This window comes from Callithrix jacchus, chromosome 8 (genome assembly GCF_049354715.1).
Source record: "Callithrix jacchus isolate 240 chromosome 8, calJac240_pri, whole genome shotgun sequence".
NCBI classification, from domain to species: Eukaryota; Metazoa; Chordata; class Mammalia; order Primates; family Cebidae; genus Callithrix; species Callithrix jacchus.
The window spans coordinates 10227775-10237110 of NC_133509.1; positions in this window are offsets into that span (position 1 = coordinate 10227775).

Consider the following 9336-nt stretch of genomic DNA (forward strand, 5'->3'; position numbering starts at 1 on the left):
CCTCAGTTTCCCAGATTCCCAAGTGTTGCCTGCATTACTGCCTCTATGTTTCATTCCAGGTATAAAATGTTAGGTTTCTTCATGTGGATTCTCCTTCCGAGGAAGCCTAAAGATAATGTAGATATCTATTTATTCGAGTGCCTTTTGCCAGGAGAGAGGAGAATGGAGAGAATGATCTGTTGAGTCTTATTTTTAAGCACAACATAATCCTTAGCAGTGGTTAATTTGCTTAATAAATAATTGTTGAATATTATTATGTCCCAGGCAAATACAAGTGTTCAGGTGAGACAAAGAAAAGTAAAACATAGTCCTTGTCCTTGAAGAGTTTATGGCCCAAAGGGGGCTAAAACTAGGACACAAATGATTGCACTCAAGGCACAATGCAATAAGGACTGCAGACCAGATGAGGTTTTGAAGGAAATTTCCGCTAGGAGGTTTTCAGTACATCAGCGATACGCTAATAAAAATAATACCCTGGCCGGGCGCGGTGGCTCATGCCTGTAATCCCAGCACTTTGGGAGGCCGAGGCGGGTGGATCACGAGGTCAAGAGATCGAGACCATCCTGGTCAACACAGTGAAACCCCATCTCTACTAAAAATACAAAAAATTAGCTGGGCATGGTGGCGTGCGCCTGTAATCCCAGCTACTCAGGAGGCCGAGGCAGGAGAATTGCCTGAACCCAGGAGGCGGAGGTTGCGGTGAGCCGAGATCACGCCATTGCACTCCAGCCTGGGTAACAAGAGCGAAACTCTGTCTCAAAATAATAATAATAATAATAACAATACCCTAATCAGTAGTGATTTTCCTTTTTCTCTGTTCCCTTATATGTCCTTATCCATACATTTATGTGATTTTTATAGTGTAGTCACAGGAAACTTTGTATCTCTGGAGCATTATGTTATAAGCATTTCCTTTGGCTAATTAGTCTTATCACCATAATTTCCATGTGTTTGAGCGTAATTTCCTGTAGTTGTCCCCTGTTGTGAGGTAACTGGGCTATTTCCAGCCTTTTCACTGTTAAAAATTATGATGACTATGATGCAAGAGGTATCTTTACGCATGTAGCTCTCTTTTTTTCTTTAATGTCATTTTGTTTAGCTCAGCTCTGCAAAATATGATTGATGGGCATCAAGGTACAGGAACATTTCTGTCTCTCTTGAAATATATTACTTCATTGTTTCCCCAGAAGTTTGGGCCCATGTATTAGGGTTCTCCAGAGAAACAGAACCAGTAGGATTCATAATCGTGAGGATTGAGAAGTTCTTCTTCAAAATTTTCATTTTTAACACTGATGAATAGTCACTCCATACTAAACCTCTTGCTCTCTCCTAGTTCCCTACTCTAACCTAGCTAGCTCTTTTAGCTTATGAAGGCATGTCTGGACAAGCCTGGGCAAGCCCAGGTCATAATCCATACCATTCCTTATTTGGTAGCACCTCCTGGTCATCTCATGACTAACTTCCTCTTTTTCTTTGTTTTCTCTCTACCTGCATATTGAGGAAAGTTTTAATTTGTTTGCCAGTCAGGTCAAGTATAGAATGTGAGGTCCTGTTCAGGCCACTGGAAACTGGACACGGCAGTAGGGTGACCATGTCAAGTTATAAATGTTCCCGTCCCCTTTGTTCAGTGTGCTCTTGTGGCAAGATTGCTAGTGAGTGGCACCCTTTCTGCAGAAAGTAAAACTAGCCCTGCTGATGGATCCAGAGTCTCAGTGTTGATTTCTTTGCAACAGTAACAACCTGCTTCCAACAATATAGATATATGGAAAGAGGTTCATTCTGAGGGATTGCCTATTACAGAGGCTGAGAAGTCCTATAACGTCTGTCTGCAAGCTGGTATAATTCCAGTCCATTCCCGATGGTCTTAGAACCATGGAGCTGATGGCATAAGTCCCAGTCCCAGTCCAAAGGCTGGAGAACTAAGAACACTGATGTCCCTTTTTGTTCTGTCTGGGCCCTCAACAGATTGGAGGATCTCTGCCCACGTTGGTGAGGGTGATCCTCCCTCCTCAGTCTGTCAATCCAAATGTTCCCTTCTTCTAGAAACTCCTTCACCGGCACACCCAGAAAGAATGTTTTACCAGCTATGTGGGCATCCCTTAGGTCAGTCAAGTTGACACATAAAAGAACTATCGCAGCCCATTTACAATGTCACCAGTAGTAGATGTACCTGTTTCAGCAAAACAGTGTCAGCATTGGGTGGGCTGTTTTTGGTTTTCTTTTACTTTTTTTTTTTTAAAGATGGTGTTTCACCATGATGGTCAGGTAGGTCTCGAACTCCTGACCTCAGGTGATCCACCCACCTCGGCCTCCCAAAGTGCTAGGATTACAGGTGTGAGCCACCACACCCGGCCATTTTTGTTTCTTTTTGTTTGTTTGGTTGGTTGGTTGGTTTTTCTGTTTTTCTTATAACTTGTTATGATTTTGTTACTATGCCATGATTTCTCATTATTTTAATTCACATTTCTTTGATATCTATTTTTCCATATTCTTTCTAATCGTATCTCTTAAATAAGTTGGCATCTTTTGCCTGTTCAGGACTAATGAATAAGACTTCTACTGGCAGAAAGCCAGCAAATTGACATTCTGGGGACAAAAGATGGCTTAATCAGGCACAGAACAGGCAAGCATAGTGTATTAAGGAAAACACAGACTTTTTGGGCTGGGGTGTAGGTTACTTAAAAAATATATACTGGTGGAGGTAAGGCTAGAAAGGAAAGTGGATGTAAGAGTGTGAAAAAGTTTGTTTTTATTTTTTATTATTTTACTTTGAGACAGAGTTTTGCTCTGTCACCCAGGCTGTGTGCAGTGGTATGATCTGGGCTCACCACAACTTTCACCTCCCGGGTTCAAGTGAGTCTTCTGCCTCAGTCTCCTAAGCAGCTGGAACTACAGGCATGTACCACCACACCCAGCTAATTTTTGTATTTTTAGTAGAGATGAGGTGTACCGTGTTGTCCAGGCTGGTCTTGAACTCCTGCCCTCAAGTGATCCCTGCCTCCGCCTCCCAAAGTGCTGGGATTACAGCAGTGAGCCACCAAGTCTGACCTATTTCTAATCCTATAGAGTTTTTTCCCCTTTAATTTGTGCAATATTCCTCATAAGACTGAACAATTGGGGTAGACTATCTCTCTTTCTTAGCTCCGATGAATGAATTGGAGTTAAGCATATGCCTGCTCCATATGCCCCTGTTGCCTCTAGCCAAATTCCTGATCCCCTTGCTTCTTTTCCACCTGGAGCCTGCTGATTCCTGGGGCTCCCGCCCCACCTGGCTCCTGCCCACCTGCTCCCTGCCTCCATCGTCGGTGTCACACTCCTGGAACCCCCAGCCTCTCCTCTCCTCACCTCTCCCTGACACTTGCTCTCAGTGCATGGCCCAGTCTGCTTCTGATTTAAGCTCTGTCCACCTGATCCAGCCTAGGGCCCAACATCAGTTCTGGGCATGGGACCCCAGGTTCTGCACCCTCTCCTGGACTCACCCTGTCCCCCTCAGGGATGTGTTCCCTCTGTCTTTTAAGAGAGTTAAAAGCCATGAGGACTCAGAAGGAGACATCCAGTCTTCCCTCCTCTACCTGGACAAAGAGGAGCAGACTGACACAGAACCATAGAGGAGAGGGGTGTGTTGCTCTTTGAGAAAACACCTCGCCTTGGCTCCTGAGAAATGCTAACTGCAAGGAATTGGCTGTTCCTGCCCCATGGCACTGATAGACAGGCCTTCCAGAGAATCATCCTTCTTCTACCATTTCCCACCCAGAGCCCCACGTGCTGCCGAAAGAATAAAAAGCTGACGAAGTAGCCCTTTTCCCTCCCCATGATAAGGATATTGCATACCCAGCCGCTAGCCCCAAGGCCGCTTTGTCCAGCCAGATCTGCAGACCAGAGATCCCTTTCAGACATTTGGAGCTCAAACCACAAGCCTCCTGATGCCCACCCTGGTGAAGAGTAGCCATTCCTGCCCACCAGGCAGAGCAGAGACACAACCCACTATCCAGGCCAGGCACGGTGGCTCACATCTGCAATCCCAGCACTTTGGGAGGCCGAGGCAGGCAGATCACGACACCAGGAGTTTGAGACCAGCCTGACCAACATGGTGAAACCCCATCTCTACTAAAAATACAAAAATTAGCTGGGCGTGGTGGCGCATGCCTGTAATCCCAGCTACTCGGGAGGCTGAGACAGGAGAATTGCTTGAACCCGGGATGCAGAGGTTGCAGTGAGCCGAGAACGCACCCCTACACTCCATCCTGGGTGACAGAGCGAGACTCTGTCTCAAAAAATAAATAAAAATTAAACATTAAAATTAAAAAACGTCTATCCATGAAGTAGAAGCACAGTGACCTCCCCATGAGCAGAGTCTTGATGAGAAGGGCTGCAGCCAGGGGTCCAGGGGTGGGGTGGGGTTAGCTAGACTTTGTTTCCCTGAGGGCATCTGTGGCTTGTACACTTGTTAGGAGTCTTGCAGAGGGTGGCACAGCTGAATCCCAGCAGCCTCTTATGGGCTACTGACTGTGAACACGGTGCCCTGCCCAACTCACAAAGCCAATGTCATTCTGTCTGAAGCCCCTAAAATGGGAGCTTGGGAAATGCTGAGGGTTTCATCTCCAGGTGCTCTGTGAGGACAAGCTCCGCTCCGTCTCCATGGGAGGATGGTGCGAAATCATGTCTGTGGCAGCCTTTTGCAAACAACAAAGAGCTACACAAGTGTAAGGGATGACAACTGTGATTCCTAGCACAAGCCACGTCCCTTACAACTGTGCGGGCACTGGAAGACTATCCGCAGGTCCTGTGTTTTGATATTTGGGCAGATTGCCTGGCTCATCAGCGTGGTTTTTCAGCCTGTGCTTTCTTTGCAGACAAGACTGGCATTTAATCACATCAAAGTGGAGAGATGCCTCAGCTGGGGTCTGGCATGGGCTGTGGCAATGATGTCATTCAGATTCTGAACTTGTCCTCACACTTACCTGGCGCACACCCCTAAGGGAATTTTGGCAGCTCCTAAAAGGAGGAAAACATTGCTTCGCTCTCATATTGTGGGAGAGCAATTATTAACTTGTCTTCACTTGACATTTAAAAACGTCTTAGTATCTGCTTTTTATTAACAGTGTCCCACCAGACAGAGCAAGACAAATGAGAGAAAAAGCTTTGAACATTATCTTAGGGACCAGCTGGAGGAAAATAGAAAAAGAACAATCTTATTAACATATATTAATAGCTCCTCGTCCACAGCACACAGTCTCATTTTAGCCTCACAATAACATAGGGATCTGTCATCACCCTTTTAAAAACAAATGCACCTACTATTGAAATAACTAATATATTATTTGATTTTTAAATGAAAGATAAACTAAGCTTCGCGTCCAGATTTATCAGTGCAATGGCTTTGGGGGCACATCTCTCGCCACCAAAACAGGAGCTCTGGTAAATGTGTTGGTTTCATGATTCTTGTATTTTCTCTGGAGATTTTCCATCTGTTCTTCCTTTGGCAGGCCCACCCCTAACATTTGTAGGGGCTGGGACGAGAATGTGAGTGGGGGCTCCCTGACCCACGGCTCATGCTGCTTCGCTATGTACCCCTGGTTCCATTTCTTACCACCGAGGGCCTTGCATAAATGTGTGCAAACAACCCTCTCCAAGCTCCAACTGTGCGCTGTCACCAGCAAATGGCTGTCCCTAGGCCACCCTTTTGGGTCCCTAGGTGTGCACATCAGATGCACTGCCCACCTTTGGGAGGGTGGATTTGGGAAACAGTTCATCAAGGCCCTGGAAGAGGGCTTGGGGTCACTTCAGCAGAGAATGCCAGGACCCCCAGAGACCCCCAGGGATCTGGGGGATGCTCCTTGTCCTTGGCTTCCCTTGGCTGCTTGTTCTAGCTCCATGGTGAGGGGCAAAGCCAGAGAAAGGCAGAGGGCACCTCGGCTGCCCTGATCTGGGGGTGACGCTGCCTTTGTATTTAGTACTGCCTGCCAATGCCTGGCCACTTCTGCAGGAAGCCAAGGGCAGAGGGTGTGGCTGCCCTCGGCCTAGAGACATCTCTGGACCCGATGAGAAACTCATTTGTGGAAATCAGAGGGATTGAATGTCCCCTCCCCCTAAAAATTCTTCCTCTGATGCTAAAACTGTGTCTATCCTGTGTTTTGTTTGATAGTTTTTTTTCCCCTAAGACTGAAATGTCCTAGTTCTTGCTTTGTATTAACAAAGCAACATTCAGTTGGAAAATCTCAAAGCAACTAGGAACCATTTCACAGACAAAGCAGGGACAAGAGAGGCTCCCCAAGTTCAGGGATTGGGGAAAGGACAAGATGTCACTCCTGCCCCTTCCTCTGACAATGAACCCTCACTCCCCAGGAAAGGCAGAAGAGTCACTGCTGTGTGCAGGTGCATGGTGGGCTCTGGGTCTGGAAGACCTAAGACCTGAATGAGCAAATCAGATCTTGGGTTTATAAGGATCAGAATTTCCAAGAGAAAATAAACCCTATGCTTTCAGGAGAACCAACATGCAGACGTGGCAAGGAGCTAGTTTCCTAAAGCAGGAAGCCTCAGCCATCACAGCTTCAAAGCAGTAAGCCCAGTCTATCAGCAGGAAAATGAGGATGGAGTTTCAGAAAGATGGGAACTCATTTAAACTGGCCACAGGCGTTCATGTTTGATACCAGGTGTGCAGTTTCTAAGAAGTCCGTGCATCCGTACTAAATAAGATGAAAGTACTTAGCTTGGAGCTTCTCAGGGTTTTCTACTGAAGTATCTCTAATGACAGACTGAGCCCAGCGGCTTTGCACCCAGAAGCCCAGGACCATGGCTCAAAGATACTTAGAGAAAATGCAAAATTTCTTCCAAGGTTTCTGTTTTGCTTTCAACATGTGTACAATTGTTTCGTTTTCAAAAAAAAAAACCATTTGGGCCAGGCACGGTGGTTCATGCCTGTAATCTCAGCACTTTGGAAGGCTGAGGCAGTGGATCACCTGAGGTCAGGAGTTCAAGATCAGCCTGGCCAACATGGAGAAACCCCATCTCTACTAGAAATACAAAAATTAGCTGGACGTGGTGGCAGGCACCTGTAATCCCAGCTACTTGGGAGGCTGAAGCTGGAGAATTACTTGAAACTGGGAGGTGGCGGTTGTAGTGAGCCTCGATCACACCATTGCACTCCAGCCTGGTCAACAGAGTGAGACGCCGTTTAAGTTTTAAAAAAAAATCCCCATTTGTTTAGTGGAAGGCGCTAAAGCTGGTAAGTCCTTTGGATCATCAGACATGAGGCTTCTACTTCTGAAGGGAGGTCTGAAACAGGTATGGGATGCAAATTCAGGTGTTTCTGACCCGGTATTGTGACTGATTAATAATCTAAAAAGGCTGGCTTCAGCCAAGACAGCCGGGGACAGTGATACCTGATGTTAAGGTTTCTGATTTTTAGCTATAATTCTCTTATGTTTGCTTTAAGCCTTGCCCTGGTCAAGTACCCCTGCTGGCCTTGTTTGATAAATACCTGATATCAGAGAGAGGCCTGAGTCTACCTTTGTGAGCAGGTGGACCAGGGGGAGAAGCCTGGAGAAGGGGTCCTACAGTGGCCAGCATTGACCAATGGAGAGGCAGCAAGCCATCACCTGGCAAACAAACTCAGCATCACTTGAGAAACAGAAACGGTTTCCCTTCTCAGGACTCCAGGAAGTACTGCAGAGGGGGACGGAATGACTTACTGAAGGCAGGTCATGTGAGAGTGTGGGCCATGTCAAGACTGACTAGCAGCCTCGTTTGCTTTTGTGGCTAGCACCCATGTTGCTCTTACCAAAACCACACGAAAGGGGCTCATCTGAGCAATTAATTACGAAATGCACCCCTTTCTTCAGCACTGCACAGCCTGCATTTGCAGAACAGTACTGGCTGCCTGTTGATAGAGATCTCCGTCCCTGCCAGATCCCATGTTGAGTTGTAATCCCCAGTATTGGAGGTGGGGCTTGGTGGGAGATGATTGGGGGCAGCTCCCTCATGGCTTGGTGCTGTCCTCGCGATAGTGGGTGAGTTCGCACAGGATCTGGTTGTTTCAAAGTGTGTGGCACCTCCCTGCAGTTGGTTCTCTTGCTCCCGCTCCCACCAGGTGAGATGCCTGCTACCCCTTCACCTTCTGCCATGATTGGAAGCTTCCTGAGGCCTCCCAGGAACGTAGCAAATGCAAGTGCCATGCTTCTCATAGAGCCTGAAAACCTGTGAGCCAATTCAACCTCTTTCCTTATAAATTACCCAGTCTCAGATATTTCTTTATAGCAATGCGAGAATGACCTAACCGATGTTAAAGAAAAGGTAATGCTGGAAACTGGAGATCATGTAAAAACTCGGGTTTCAAAAACAATGCTTATGTCAGGCACATGCCTATAACCCCAGCATGTTGGGAGGCTGAGGCAGGAGGACTGCTTGAGTCCAGGAGTTTGAGACCAGCCTGGGCAACATAGGGGGACCCCCATCTCTATAATAAAAAATTCAATTAGCCACGTGTGGTGGCACATGCCTGCAGTCCCAGCTACTTGGGAGGCTGAGGTGGGAGGATGACTTGAGCCTGGGAGGTTAAGGCTGCTGTGAGCTCAGTTCGCACCGCTGCACTCCAGCCTGGATGACAGAGCAAGACCTCATCACCAAAAGAAAAACCCTTCCCTTGAAATCTCCCAGTAACAGCAGCGCTCTAGACCAGGCATCGGCAAGCTATAGGCTCCAGACTAAATCCAGCTTGGCACCTGTGTTTGTAAATAAGCTTTTATTGGAACACAGCCATGCCCGTTCACTTACGTGTTGTCACGGCTGCTCTGACACTAGGACAGCAGTTAGAGCGTTGCTACAGAAACCATGTAACAACCTGCAAAGCCTAAAATATTTACTACTGCTCTTTTATAGTCAAATTTTGCCAAACCTTGCTCTAAAGAAAGACACTGGCTCACGCCTGTAAGCCCAGCACTTTGGGAGGCCGAGGCAGGTGGATCACGAGGTCAAGAGATCAAGACCATCCTGGTCAACATGGTGAAACCCCGTCTCTACTAAAAATACAAACATTTAGCTGGGCGTGGTGGTGTGTGCCTGTAATCCCAGCTACTCGGGAGGCTGAGGCAGGAGAATTGCCTGAACCCAGGAGGCAGAGGTTGCAGTGAGCCGAGATCGCGACATTGCACTCCAGCCTGGGTAACAAGAGCGAAACTCCGTCTCAAAAAACAAAAAAGGAAGACACCAGGTTTTTCCTGTTGCCTTGCACCCCTGTTGACATAGTGCTGAGTCCCTCTAGAAAATAACTGTAGACCGTGACTGGACACAGTGGCTCATGCCTGAAATCCCAGCATTTTGGGAAGCACAGGCAGGAGG